At 61.1% G+C, this 14973-nt stretch overlaps 1 protein-coding gene across 2 annotated transcripts in view; it reads left to right on the forward strand.

Annotated features, from left to right (window-relative positions):
* The first annotated feature begins 235 nt into the window (after window positions 1-235).
* The window catches only part of ADGRL1 (adhesion G protein-coupled receptor L1), a 42688-nt gene continuing 27950 nt past the window's right edge, over window positions 236-14973 (forward strand). Inside the window, exon 1 of one of the 2 annotated variants that reach the window (XM_087867216.1) lies at window positions 236-1321. The gene's annotated coding sequence lies outside the window, so the exon portion shown is untranslated. The remainder of the gene's footprint in view (window positions 1322-14973) is intronic. The other variant, XM_045811944.2, reaches the window with a different exon arrangement.

Here is a 14973-nt window from a genome sequence, read left to right on the forward strand (position 1 = left end):
TTGCTTGCTCCCACTGCATTAGGCATGACGCATTACTCCGTCCCCGAGGATGAATCCGGCCCCAAATTTGCGTGCCCCGGGTGCATTTGGCCCTGTCGCAGCTACCCGCCCCAACCTTCCTCCCATCTCTGTCTAATCCAATCCGGGTTTTGCATACCCCTTCCAGAGCTCCTCCATTTCTCCCTTCGCCGGGCTCGGCGCCTTTCCTTTACTTAACTGCCGGCGAAATCCTCTCCGGGTCTTCCTTGCGCCCGTCTCCCTTCCCCCACTCCCCGTTCCGACGCAGCGACCCTGCACATCGCCTTCCCTCTCTCCGCTTTTCCAGAGAGGTTGGAGGCGGCAGAGGGAAGGAAAGTCCAGTCCGGGTTTTCGGGTCGGCCCCCCGTGCGCTCGCGCAGGTTGCGGCGGCCGATCCCCGGCGGCGGCTCCGGGCCGGGTTTTGCGCGCGCCTGCCGCCCCCCTCCCGGAGCTGGTGCGTCGGGGAGAGGGGCTAGCAGGCAGCTTGTCATTGCTGGTGCCCGGCGCCGGCTCGGTCCGCGCGTCCTGCGGTGCCCACGGGCTCGGCCCGGCGCTCCCCCTCCGGCCGCCCCGGGGGCGCGACGCCGCCGCGCCCGCCTCCAGCCGCGCCCCCCCAGCTCCGCGCCGCCCGCCCCCAACCCGAGCCCCCCGCGGCCACTGCGGGGAGCCCAAGCCGTCGGCGCGGGAGCTGTTGGCGCTGCGGCGCCTCCGCCCCGCCGTCTGCCGAGGAGGCCCCGGCGGATGGGGCCGCGCGGGCCCCGGAGCGGCGCCGCCGGGCGGCGGGGGGCTGCAGGGGCGCTCCGGCTGGCCCGTTAACCCCTCGGCCGCCGCCGCCGCCGTCGGAGGGGGCTGGGAAGTCGCCTGGGCGCACACGTGCCGCCTCCGTCGGGGCCGCGGAGCTGCGGGGGAGATGCGGCCCGCTGTCTGCGCCGCCTCGAGGGGCTCCGCCTCACCCCAGCCCCCGGAGCTCTGACGCCGCCCCCGCCCCGCCGCCTCCCCCTTCCCGGGAGGGGCGCGGACCCGCTCGCCCCCAGTCCCGAGCCTCCGCTGCCGCGAGGGGGCCGCCTTTGGAGCTGTGTAATCCGCTTCTTTTTTAATTTTTTTTTTTTTTTTTTTTAATTTTTGGTTAGTGGCGGCGGTGCTGGGCCGGGGGAAGGAGGGGACACGGAGGCCACCCTTGCCCCGCCACCCCTCACCCTTTTTCCCCCCGCCCCGGTTCCGGGAGATGTGCCGGGCGGGGGGCCGGGGTTCGCGGAGCCGCAGGAGAGACGCGCAGGGCCGACCCCAGAGCGGCGCTGGACAGGTGAGTGTCTGCGGGCCCAGGACGAGGCGGACGCCGCACCTGGGCCAGGTGTGCGGGCCGAGGCGGATGGGGGAGGACTGGAGCCGCGGCCTGTTCGGGCCGCGAAGGGGGAGGGGATGCTGGAGCCGTGACTCCCCGCACCTGAGCGGGAGGGGAGTCGGGGACTGCCTACACTTCATACCCACCGGCTTAGGGGTCAAGAGGGGCGGCCCCCACGGAGCGCCGGGGACGCGGGGGTGCGGATGGGCGGCCGCGGGGTGCCGGCGGGGGGAGGGGACCGCGAGTGTGCCCGCGCGTGGCTGCGTGTGCCCGCGCGCGCGCCAGCCTTTGTGGGGAAGCGGCGCGGCGGTGCCTGCGTGTCCCCGGTGCGTGTGCGCGCGGGTGCTTGGCGCCCTGTTTGTGTAGGTGTCTGGGTGTGAGCGGAGAGGGTGCGTGTGCGCGCCGCGCGCGGGCCCCGGCCCCCGGAGGAGCTGCGTCGGGGGCTGGCACCGCAGGATGCTGGGCCGGGGATTGTTTTTCTCCCGGAGGCAGAGACGCGGTGGATGGGGAGGGGTCTGTCTGGGTGTCCGGCCGGGTGCAGCTCGGGGGGCACCGCCGTCAGGAGGTGTGCAGCCCGGCGGCGTCTTCTCTCTCTCCCGTGATACCCGGTTAAGCATGGGAAGCTGTTGGGTTTGATCCACCCCGATTCGGGCTTTGAGGGGGAGAGCCCTCCCTCTCCCCCAGGTGTTCATCGGGTAGAGCTATGGGGTTTCGGCTGTCATCCTCGCACCTGAGGGTCCTAGGACAGAAGTCCGGACCAGAAGAGGGTGGAGAGTGCCGTGCGTGCTTCAGCCTCGGCCAGAAAATGCCCCTGCAGGCATTGCTCCAGTGCACCCCTGGCACCCATCTGAAGACAGCATCCTGCCTGCACAGCCCCCCCCACACAGCCCCGTCCCTACCCGTCCGGTCTAGGTCAGCACCCAGCCCCATCCTCGCCCAGCACCTCACTGTACGTTCCTGGGCCATAACCACCGCCCCCCATGACCCTCCCCAGCCGTGGCAGCTGCGTGGTGTCCCGCCGTCCCAGTCTTGAGGCAGGGCCCCCTTTCCTCCCGGCTTCTGAAGGACCCAGAGCCTAGGTTTGTCTGCCCACATCCAAACATGTGGTGTGCCTGGGGGAGCAGGGGGAGGGGTTCAAAATGGCTGCCAAGATGGCTGGTCGCCTCTCCGCCTCTCTCTGTTTCTCTCTTTCTCTCCCTTTTCTGCTTGTTCTGTTCCCTTAGCTGCTACAGGAGTCACCGCAGAGAAGGGTTTGGACAGTGCGGGAACAGGTGTGGGGGACTCCTAGGGGTGATGTCTGCTCTAGGCCTGTTGACCTCGATGCTGCTTGCTTCTTGAAGAGAGGCCGTTGGTCTCTCTCTGCTCTTCTTTCCAGCACCCCAGGGGCGGGCAAGAGCTTGTAACCTGACCCTAGACTCAACCCCTTCAGTCCGGCTAACAGCTTGGGGGCTCCCTGCCCTCCAACCTGCTCTTCTACGCCTGACACCCTGAACTGATCGCCTGACACCCAGAATTGATCGTTTGGGGTGTTGTGGTGCCCCATGGAGGGACCCCATCGCTCATCCTTTCCATCTGCCCCACGGCCGGGGGCTCAGGACTCAGGGTGGGCCTGGGTCAGGCCCCAGCTGTGGGGGCAGGTGACTTCTCCTTCTTCCCCTCTCCCCACCCACTAATGCCAAATTTATTACTTAAAAGTAGGATGAAAACAGGGAGAATAAGAGAAGGAATACAACCTTCATTATCATATCGAGAAAATTATCCGTGATTTTCCTAACTAGCAATTTGCCTGCCATGCCGTTCAGAACTGACTTGCCCATTAATTACAGAGATGAAAAATCATCTGGAAAGCGGAAAAGGGAACTAATTCGATCCCTGGCTGGCGGCAGTGGCACCCATGCACCGAGCCACATACGTGTACACTCACATGTGAGCGCCAGCCCCCCCCCCCCCCGCTGGTATGGCCACCTTCCTCCTCTCCCTCAGTGACCTCCCGCAGGGCCTTTGTCCGCCCCATGCTTGTTGCTCCTGCCCTCCGATGCCCCACTAGGCCGTCCCTCCACAGGGCACCCAGCCCAGCCCCCACTCTTGGAGAGCTGGCTTAAGGCACGCTCACCCCTGCTAATGCCTGATCTTGGGCTTGGAGGCTACCCAGGCTTGGGGAGGGTGGGGAGCTGGGGACCAGCGTACCTGGGCCCTGGTGCCTGTAGGGAGCAGGTGGAAGGGAGACTCATGAAGCCCTGTTTCTATTCCCAGCATACCCTGGGGAGCCCCTTTTCTCCTGGGGGATCTAGGAGAACCCTCCAGACATGTGGGGGAGGAGCTGGCAGGCTCCCTGGCTGCTCTGGAGTCTGCATCAAGTGGTCTGGACTCTGGGCCCGGTGCCTCCACCTGTGAGAGCCACTGCGTCTGGAGTTTGCAGCCCCCTGTGCCCACCCCGCCACCCACCCTGCCCTGGCTGGTGGGAGAGCATGAGGGGCCCCAGCGTGGGCATCTGGTGGGGGTGGGGTGCTGCTCTCAGGAGGTTGTGCTGCTCAGCTAGAAGAGGAGGAGGGGGATCCCTGTGGTCCCCACCCGCTGGCTGGGGGGCTGGGGGGGGGCTGGGGGGCGCTGGAGCTCCAGGTCTCTGCTTCCTCCTGCCTCTCCAGCCAGCTGTGCGGCCAAGGACAAGGCTCTGGTTTCTATGTGGGCTCCTCTCAAGGATCCGATTTCCAGACGCCAGACACTTCCCCTCTTCCAGACCCCTCTTTGGGGGACAGGGGGGGGTTCCCTGGGTCTGGAACCTGACCTGGTGCCTCAGCAAGCCAGCCTTCCTTTTGGGCTGGGTCTTGGCCACCCCCATGAAAGAGGAAAGCAGGGTCCCAGGATGGGAGGCTGCTGCTGAGCAGAGCCATGGGGGAGGGGGCTCCACCACCCCCAAATCCAGTCCTCCGCCAGATGTCTGTATGTGTTCTGTGTGTGATTTGGATGGCGACCCGGCTACGCCTGTGTGTGGCCATGTGTCCAGCAGGCTAGCCCTGTTTTGGTAGGGGTCTCCTGTGTGCTGTGCTGTGAGTTTGGCAGAGCCGGCGGCCCTGCGCGTGTCTGCGGTCTGCACAGGAGCAGGGTTTGCCTCTTACGTGCACTTGCGGCCGTGTGCCTAGGGTGTGTACGTGCTGGGTGCGCCCCTTCGTGCAGTCCGTGAGCACAGGCCAAGCGCCTTCTCTACCAGGCGCTGTGCTGGCGATGCCATGGGGACCGTGCCCTGGTCCTGTCCTCATGGAACTCATAGTTTGGCAGCCCACAGAGATTTCAGTCAGGAGGCTGGTATCACAGGGCTTCGGGAGAAAGCTTGTGTCTCCTTTCTGGAGTGGCCAGGGTCCCAGCTGGGGAGGGGGCGGCCCCTGCGTCCAGGCACTGCGTCCAGCAGGTTCAGGCGGTGGGGCATCTTGGGGTTAGGCCCCGCATGATCTTCCCCATTACCTCATCCCCTTCACTCCCTCTTTCCTTGGGCTCCACCAAACATGCTAAGCACGATTCCACCCCAGGGCCTTTGCACTGGCTGTTCTTCCACCTGGGACTCTCACCCAGACATATTTGCAAGGCTTTTGCTCCTTCACCTGCTTCAAATGTCACCTCCCCCCCTCAAGTAACCTTTACCCCATGCGGCCTGTTTAAAATTGCAGCCTCCCACCTACCTCCTGACTGTTCCTAGCACGGATGGCTTCTCTCACACTGTAGTTTCTTGATTTATTGTGCCTGTATTTATCACTTGTCTCCCCAGCCAGGATCCAGGTGCTCAGGGAGTTTGTCGCTCGGTTTGCTTTTGGACCCAAGGTGCCTAGACTCATACCTGGCCCACAGTAGGCGTTCCAGAAATCTTACCTGAGTGAATGGGAGGGGGTCTGCCAAAGGACTGGAGACTCCCAGGTGAGCCCTCCAGCCGTGCCTAGCAAGGACTCCCATTAACCCTGCCCCTCTGGGGGGATTGAGGGCTCCCACTGGGGGCCTGACCAGGCCAGCCTTGCGTCTGTCTGCCGTGGCCACCGGCGAGTCCTCCTCTCTCAGGCGGCTCGTGGGTGCCCCGTGGGTGAGGGTGTATGTACGGAGCCACCTGCCCGTAGAGCTGTGTGGGCGCTGTGGGCTTTAGAGCTTGGGGTGGGAAACGGAGGGGCCCTCTGCTCATGCGGGGGATAGGAAACCCAGGGTCAAGGCCTGAGCAGCCCCTCCTCCTGGGGCACTGACCACGAGGAGGGGTGAGACCCTCACGCTTGTTTCAGCCTACGTGGGCCCTGCGTGGAGCAGAAGTCCTCTGCTTCCCCACCCCCAACTCCAAAATTGGGGGAAGATAAAAATTTCAATAAATAGATGCTGAGGCTAAAAATCGCTCTGCCCCCCAAAGCTAAAAATAGCCAAATAGCCGGGGCCCTTCCCTCAGTGGCTCAAAATACCCTGGAAGTCAGGAATGAGCAAGCCAGGAAGCCAAGTGGGTGCCCGTGTCCAGCCACCAGGGAGGTGGGGCAGGCAGGCCCGGGGCCCGGGGCCGGCTCTCTAGGCCAGGGTCCCAGACATGGCCGTATGGATACTGGGGCCGGTCATTCTTCGTGGGGGCTGTCCCAGGTACCATAGGACTTTGGGCAGCATCCCTGCTCTGTGCCCCCTAAATGCCAGCAGCACCCCTCCCACCCCCGGGTGAGACCTAAAAAGGACCCCAGACGTTGCCAGACAGCCTGGGGTAGAGGACAAAATTGTCCCTCATTGAGGACCACTGCTCAGGACCGGGGTGGGCAGACTTTGTCCATGAAGAGCCGGCCAGTAAGTCCGGAGCCAGGCAGGTGGCTTCGCTGCTCGCATGCATGTTCTCCCCCTGCCTCTTCGCAACCTTTCCGACGTGGCCAGAGCATGCTTAGTCCACTGGCTGTGCAGACACAGTCTCTGGGCCCCAGGTGGACAGCCCCTGCCCCAGAGAGCCCCCCAGCTGCCCTTGTGGTGGAAGTTGGGGCACGCGTGAATGCGCCCTCCTCTGCAGAGGAGCAGCCCCATTTGGGGCACAGTTGTGCACTTGAGGACATGGCAAGTCTGGTACAGTCTGTCCCTGTCACCTCCCTGCCCTCACCTCTTCCTCCTCCCCCACGCTCACTCCACTGGTCACACTGGCTTCCTCACTTGTCCTCACACATGCACCAGCCAGCCCCAGGACCTTTGCACAGGCTGTGCCCTCTGACAGGAACTCTTTTCTCTTCCTTGGACACCTGTCTGGCTTCTCTCTTACCTTCGAGGGGTTTTGCTGAAGTGTCTGGTCTTTCTAGATCACCCTATTTTAAATTGTACGTACACACACACACATACACACACACACACACCAGAGGCAGCCCCTGTTCCTCCACAAAACTAGTACATCATAGAATTGGCTTCTTTAGTGCTCTTTGTGTCTGGCCCATCCGTGGATATCTGTCCAGCTCCTGGTCAGTGCCTGGTACCCAGGTGCTCTAAAAAGGGTGTGTGGGGTTGCCATATGTTATTTCTAAGCCCTGTGGCCAATGTGGAAGGCTTTCATCCCATTTCCCTGGGGAGAGACAGAATTCAGGGGAAGAACGTGGGGCCTCGTCACACAGCCTGAAGTGGGTGGAGCTGGGATTCAAACGTAGGACCCTGGGACTCTTCCCTCTTGCCCTGCTGGGCATCCTCTCCGCCTCCCTCTGGTCTCTGTACCCCCACCCTGCCCCTTCACTGCCAGCGTCTGGAGGCCCAGAGACTCCTACCACCTCCTACCCTCTGTGTTAGGCCGTGGCTCCTACGACTTCTTTCAGCTCTGCTCTGTCGTGGTCAAAGTGCAAGGCTGTGGGATGGGCAGTGAACAGTATGAAGTGGAATGGACCACAGGCCTCCGTCGTACCCGCCTCCTGTGGTAAGGAGCTTAGAGGAGGCACTCGGCCAGTCTGTAAGTCAGGGAGGGCTTCCTGGGGGAGGGGGCCTCCCAGCAGCAGCCTGGAGGAGGAAAGAGGGATAAAGTGGAGGAGAGAGAGAGAATGTGAGGAGAGGCCTGCCCTGAGGTCAGAAAGAAGGTGGTGGCTCAAAGGGGAAAAGGTAAGAGGTTTTACAACAGCCAGGCCTGTGGAAAGGAGGCTGGAGGCTCATCTTGGGGGCGGAAGGATTGAGTTTGTGCCATGAGGTGTGTCCATGGGGCTGGGAAGGCCTTTGGAGGGGTCAAGGCCCACCAGGCAGGATAGGAATATTCAGCATGAGTTCTCTGTGGCTCCTGGGTGGGAGAGAACCACAGAGGGAAGAAGGGGGGCCAGGAAGCCAGCAGGAAGAGGAAGCCACCGTGGGCTGTCAAAGCGAAGGCTCTGGAAAGGGCCTTGAGACATTAGAGATGGGCTGGTGTGGGGGTTCTCAAAGGCAGGAGTTGACATGGTTTGCCGGGAGATTGGTAGGAGGGTGAAGAAAGGAAGCAGGGGCTAAACAGCAGGATTCTGGCTTTGACGGCTGAGGGGACAGGGAGAAAAAGGGTGGGGGCGGGGCTCACCCATTGCTCTCAGCAGCCCCCACCTCCCCTCAGTCTAATCTCCCTTGGCAGCAGAAGGAGTCTCTGAACTTCTGAGTCAGGCCATGCCCCTCCTCTGCACAGAACCCTCCTTGGCTCCCACCTCACCTGGAGAAAAAGCCTGTGTCCTACCCTTGACTCACAAGACCCTGCTAGCTCTGTCCTTTAACCTCTCCTTGCCCTCACCTCTTCCCACTCTCCCTTGCTCACTGGGCCACAGCCACATTCCAGCAGATTCTACCTCGGGGCCTTTGCATGTGCTATTCCGTCGGCCTGGGATGTTCTTTCCCTAGGTACCTAGATGGCTCACCTCCTTGACACTTTTGCTAAAATGTCTCCCTCTAGGAGAGGTGTTCCCTGACCATTACATTTGTACCCACAGATACACCCCCACACACACGCCCCTTCAGGCCTTTTTGCCTCCAAAGTACTTGTGACCCATTGGGAACTAGGTAACTATCTGCTGAGTGGATGACCTGTTCTCTGGGTCTGTTTTGTCTCTGTTCGTTAAGCAAATTAATAAGCGCTTGCTCTTGCCCAGGACTGGGCACGCAACAGAGAGCCAGACTGACCCACAATGGAACTTTCCCTGGGGAATCCCCAGCTGGTGGGAAAGATAGACGTTCAACAGCAAAGCCCAAGTCCAATTAGGGAGGCCCAGCGTGCCATGAATGTGGGTGTAGGAGAGACCAACACAGGCGGTCTGGGGGCAGAACCTTTTGAAGGAAGAGTGGGGGCAGGGACAGGAGCCCTGGCACTGTGTGCCTGTGAGAGGGAGAGAGAGAGGTATGGGGGGGGGGCAGGCACCTTGGGAAGCTAGAGCAGGGAAGGGGTTGATGAGGTGGCCGGAGACCAGAGCCTGAGATGCCGTGCTAGGGCACCTGAGACAATAGAGAGCCATGGAAGGTGGTAGGCTAGGAGGGACATGATTGGGTTTTCATTTTACAAAGATCACTTGGGCTGGGTAGAGAGCAGATGGGGTGGGAGTGGCAGATAGATGGGGGAGACCAGGGAGGAGGCCTTGGGAGAAATGGCCCCCACCGCTCTGTGGTCCAGTGCCACCGGGCAGCCAGAGTGACCTTTTAAAACTGACGAATCAAACCCCACCCTGTGGCACTGACATCTAGTGGGAGAAAGACAACAAACACTTCAATAAAATGCACAGCCGGCGTGCTAGCGATGGGTGCCATGGAGAAAACAGCCAGGATAGGATGTAGACGTGCTGAGACCAGCAGGGCCTCCCTGAGCAGGCGATGTTGGAGCGAAGACCTCAAGGAGGCAAGGGAGAAATCTGCGGGTAACTGGAGAGGAGGGAACAACCTGTGCAAAGGCCCTGAGACGGGACTATGCCTGATGGTTTCCTCCAGGAACCAGGGGCTGAGTGAGCAAGGAGGAGAGTGGGAGGAGCTGAGGGCAGGGATGGGACAGAGTGTGCAGGGCTGTGTAGGCCCCAGGGAGGACTTGGGCTTTTGCTCTGAGTGAGGTGGGAATCATAGAAGGTTCTGAGCAGAGGAGGAAGGTGCCCTGACCCAGGTGCTCACTGGCACCCTCTGGCTGCTATGGAAGGAACAGGCTGCGGGCGGAGAGGACCAGAGACACGAGAGGAGGGGGCAGGTCTGACCTGGGAGCAGGTGATGGGGCTGGACCAGAGAGGGTGGAGGAGTGGGAGGTGAGCAGATTCTGCGGGAGGGGCGGCAGGAGTTGCTGGGGTTGGATGTGGGGGTGAAAAGAAAAGAGGGGTCCAGGAGGAGTACTTGGGAGGACTGGGCTGCCCTCTGGGGGAGGTGGGGAAGAAGGGGCTGGAGTGGAAGGTTTGGGGGGGGACCTGCCCTCTCTGAGCCCACCCACAGTGCCCCCCCCAGAGGAGCGCTGCGTGCAGGGCACTGCCTGGGCACTTGGTCCATGTCTGCAAGGTTTATCTGTTAGTCTCCAAGGGCGATGGGGAAATGGACTGAGAGAGACAACGAGCTAAGCCTGAGGCCACACAGCAGATTCAGCCCGGGAGCCTAGGCCTTGTACCTTCCCCTGGGGCCTGCTGCATCCTTTTTTTTTTTTTTTTCTTTTTTAAGATTTTATTTATTTATTTGACCGCAAGAGAAAGTGCAAGCAGGGGGAGTGGCAGGCAGAGGGAGGGGGAGAAGCAGGCTCCCTGCTCCAATGACGGGCTTGATCCCAGAGCCCCAGGATCATGACCTGAGCCGAAGGCAGATGCTTAATTGACTGAGCCACCCAGGTGCCCCAGCCTGCTGCTTCCTTACTCTGCCATGCCTGGGGGCTTCCTGGAGGAGGCAGGCTTGTGGAGCTGGGCTCTCAGGCTGCTGGCTTTGGGGCTAGAAGCTAGAGACTCTTCTGTGAAGGGGTAGGGCCATGAGGGGCCCAGAGCCCCCTCTGTGGGTGCCCCCCCAGGCATTCAGGCTCCCACCCACTCGAGCAGAGGGTCGCCATGGCAACTGCACTCTAGGGCAGACTAGAGGCGCCCCCTCTCCTCCAGCAGCTGGTTCTCCTCCTGTCACCTTCCCCTGCCCCATTTCAGGGCACCTGAGGACAGAGCCTGGGCCGTGTCACCCACCCCCAGGACCCCTGCTACATGCCGCCTCGACTTGACACTGACGTGGGGCTCAGTAGCAAACAGAGGCAGGTGTGGGTGGGGCTGGTGGACTGCCCACATGACCTGGGGGTTAGACATGCCTGGGGTCTAGTCCCCTTCCATGTGAGGGCAGTAAGCCCAATTTCCCATGCATTAAATTAGGGTCAGCCAAGCTGAGGCTCGAGGTAGGGACAGACGCAGGTTCAGCTGGCCCTGTGGGTGCAGCACCTCTGTGTGTGCCCAGCTCTGAGGATGCTATCACACATGGGGGGCGGGGGGGGGGAGGCTGGAGGAGGGGACTCTCCCGGCCACCACCGGGGGCTCCCCAGCCCAACCGGCAGGGCCAGCCTGCCTGGATTCAAAGTCCTCTTATCAGTCAGGTGCCCCTGGGTCCTCACAGTCCTCAGTCCTCGTCTGTAAGACGCAGGTATGTGCTTTCCCCCTGCTCCCTTCCCCTCCTCCCTCCCCCCATGTACTGAGTTCCTGTGGGTTAAATGAGCTGTGTGTATACATGCTTGGAATGGGGCACAGAGGTGTCAGCTGCTGTCCCTGGGATCACAGGAGGTTCTGGGACTGGAGATCCAGCAAGCCTCCCACTCCCTGGTTTGTGAAAGGCTCCCCAAGGTTTCGCGGCTCAGCCCTGCCCGCATCTCTGCCTCGCAGCCGACCCCCGTGGGAGTTTGCTAGGGCTCCTGCGACAAAGCACTCCGGACTGCACGGCTTTATCAGAAACTTATTGTCCTAGTTCTGGAGGCCGAAGTCCAAGATCAAAGTGTGGCTGGTTCCTTCTGGAGGCTCCGGGGGAGTCAGCCCCATGCCCCTCGCAGGCCTCTGGGGGCTCGCTGGCGATCCTAGGCTTGTAAATGCACCGCCCCACCTCTGCGTCCATCTTCACACGGCACACTCCCTGTGCGTCTGTGTGGAAACATCCCTGATCTAGAGACACCAGTCCTGCTGGACTAAGGTTCACACTAATGACCGCATTTTAACTTGATTACCTTGTTAAAGACCAAACAAGGTCCCATTCTGAGGTGCTGGAGAATAGGGCTCCAATATGTCTTTTTTTTTGGTGGAGGGGCAGTTTAGTCCATAACACCCCCTCCCAAGGCCTCAGGGATGGTCAGGCTTAGGCCTCCCAGGATACGGCTCCCGCCTACCCACATCTGGCCTTGCCTCCCCACTCAGGTGGGCACCAGGTGGCAGGCAGAACCGTCCGGGGCTGGTGGGCACACAGTCTGGCCTGGAAGAGAGGGGAGGGAGTGGATGTCACAGTACCCGGCTCCTCGTACTCCAGCCCGGAGCTGAGGCCAGGTCTGGGGGTGCCTGGGGCTTTCTGGGGAGAGCTGCTCTGGGGACGGGCCTTCAGAGAGCAGTGGGCAGCCCGAGGGGAACGCCGTCTGCACCCCTGAGGCAATGGTGCCTGGGCTGTGTGGGTCGGGCTTGGCCCGCAGGTCCCAAACATCTGTCTCCACCTGCCCCCCCCCCCACTGTCACCTTGCATCGTTCAGTAAATATTTGTCTGAGGACCTACTGTGTATCTAGGTGCCAGGAGATGGCCTCGGGAGCGTGCATTTTCCTGGGGATCTGGGGCTACAAAGGAAATCCCCAAGTGGACAAGTCAAGTCACAAGGCAGTGACGTGATGGGTGGTGATGGTAGTGACAGCTGCTGCAGGGGACACTGTAGTCACCACGTGCCAGTCACGGCCCTGAGTGTCTCACGTGTGTGAGTTCATCTTGTCATGCAGCTGTCTGTGTGGTACCCTCATTTTACCAGGAGGAGGTTCTGGGATCGGGGCAGGGGGGCTGGACAGGCAGGCACTGACCACAGCAGAGGCTGAAACAGGCGGGGGAGGCCCTCCTGCATCTCTGGGGAAGGCACATCTGAGCTGAGACCTAAGGGCCACAGAGATGGGGACACAGGCTGGGGCCACGTGGTGGGATTCTGCGTGGCCTCACAGACCGGGGAGGAGGAGCCATGGCAGGGGCTTGTATAGGCGATGGCATGTCGAGATGTCTTTAAAAGCGCCCCCCCCCCCGAAACAGCCCAAGTGTCCCTGAACAATGAATGGTGAACAAGGTGCGGTCTGGCCTTGTAGGGGACCTTGTAGGGGAATATGACTCAGCCGGGAAGAGGAATGGCGAGCCGCCCCAGGCTGCAGTGTCGACAGGCCTCGAGTGAGAGAAGCCAGCCATAAAGGGATAAATACTGCCTGATTCCGTGTAGATGAGGTCCCTAGAGGAGATCGGTCATTGCCAGGGGCTGGGGCGGGGGAACAGGAGGGACTGCTCCGGAGGACAGAGTCTCTGGGGTGCTAACAAAGTTTTGGAAATAGACCAGGGCAGCGGCCGGCACAGCACGGAGAATGTAATTAATGCCAGTGGATAATACACGTAAAAACGGTTAAAGTGACACATTTTATGTTACATATTTATTATACCATAATTTTTTAAAGGCCTCTCTGGCTGCCGGTGGGAGCCCGGAGTGTGGGAGCAAGAAGGGTGGGGGCTGCTGGGAGGAGGTCAGGGCTATCTGGAGGGCGGTTGCGGGGGACAGACAGACGCTGGGGTGTCATGGAGGTCCAGACCCAGGACTTAGTCCTGAACAGGATGTCAGGGCGAGGGAAACGGGAGCCAGGGATTTTGACTTCTTGCAGCCCAAGGACCTGGGGGGTGCTGGACCCATGGACTAATATGGGGGGGGTTTGGTCAGGACGAAGGTGCCTTGGAGACCCGAGGGAGGTGTAGATGGTGAGAGAGAAGCAGGCCTGGTACCCCAGTGTGGCAGTCATCACAGTATAGACGGTGTCTAAAGCCATGAGGCCAGTTAGACCCCCCGGGAAGGAGTGCGGGGTGAGGGGGGGAAGGAGGAGGCCTGGGGACTCTACCTGGGGTGTCAGCGTCCTGGGTCCGGGTGCAGCCCGGAGAGGGGAGGGGAACCACCGCACTCAAACGTGTGCTGCCTGTGCCCTGACCCGCGCCACGCCGTGGACAGCACCCTCGGATGGGTCCCGGGCTGGCCTGTCACCTGTGCAGACTACTGTCCTTACCAGAACCCCGCAGGTTCGAGGCACGGAGGGAGCTGGGGTTGGGTGCAGGGAGATGGCTCAAGTTCACGCCACCTGTGAATGGCGGAGTCAGATCCAGACCCATGTGGGTTGGCTGCCCCCAGAGCCTGGCATCGGTGGCCTTTCCAGCATTAACCAGCCGCTAACTAGTTTGAGTGCCCCCAGGGAGAGCCGGGGAGGGGAGTGTCTATTAGTGTGGGGTCAGTGCCTCTCCGGAGCCTGACCGCGGCTGGGAGCTGAAGTGGGGGGCTGGGGGGCTGAGAGAAAGCCCCTGCCCCCCCCCAAGGTAACATTGTAAAATGCTGGGAAAGGAGCGCAAAGTGCCACAGGCTGTGTCTGGTCAGGGTTGTGGGGTCAGCAGTAGAGGGGGGCTTCCTGAAGGCTGGGGCTGGGGAGGGCGCAGGCATGCCGGGCCGCATTGTCAAATCACTTTTCATTTTGCAAGAGGAGTCTGAGGCCTGGGAGGGGGTGTCCTGCCCAGGAGTGTGCTGCTCCCACCTTTATTTCCTGAGAAGCTGTCCAAGCCTCAAGGAGCTCATGGTCTAGTAGGGAAGGTTGGCCCCAGACCTGGTAATGTCCTACAGGTAACTTCAGGTGGGGTTGAAAGCTGTTAAGTCAAAAACGGGGCAACAGGATGGCAAGTGAGAGCAGCGGGAATATTTGGGGTGGACAGCATTGGTTCCCCTGCTGGCATGGCCTTGGAGTTGAGCCCTGAACGGTGAGAAGCCATATCAGGTGTAGGGGATCCTGGGAGAGCATTCCAGGCAGAGAGAGCAGTGGGCGAGGGTTTGGGGGGGCAAGCTACAGCGTCCTAGGAACTTACAGAGCAGGGTGGCGCCGGATCACCGGCAGCTCTAGGCCCTGGTGCGGAGCGCAGACCCCAGTGGAGAGCTGAGGGGAAGGCTGACACTCGGCTGTGCGTCATTCAGTGATCCCTTAGCACTGAGTGGACAGCAGGCGTGGCGGTAGGGAGGCTGAGAGGAGGAGGCAGGGAGGCTGGGACCAGCATCCAGCAGGATGGCGGCTTGGTCCTGGATGGCGGCACTGGGGGCCACAAGTGGATGGGTTGGCGAGGTGCTTTGGAGGCAGAGCTGCCAGGACTTGCTGATGGAGCTTATGAAGGGGAGGGGTGGGAAAGGGTGGGGAGTCGAGGTGGATTCCTAGGTTTGGGGTCTGAGATGCAACAAACGCATTGCTGTGTGCCAGGCCTGTTCCAGAAGCCGGGGCTAGCTGTGAGCAAAGCAGTCCAATGATCCGTGTCTGTGCAGGGGCCATTCCATGCGAGAAATAAATAGCTACTTTTTTTTTTTTAAAAGATTTTATTTATTTGACAGAGAGAGTGAACGAGAGAGAGAGAGAGAGAGAGAGAGAGCGCATGAGCAGGGGGGTAGGGAGAGGGAGAAGCAGACTCCGTGCTGAGCTGGGAGCCGGACAGGGAGC

This window comes from Ursus americanus, chromosome 14 (genome assembly GCF_024610735.1).
Source record: "Ursus americanus isolate L20-20 chromosome 14, mUrsAme1.1.p, whole genome shotgun sequence".
NCBI classification, from domain to species: Eukaryota; Metazoa; Chordata; class Mammalia; order Carnivora; family Ursidae; genus Ursus; species Ursus americanus.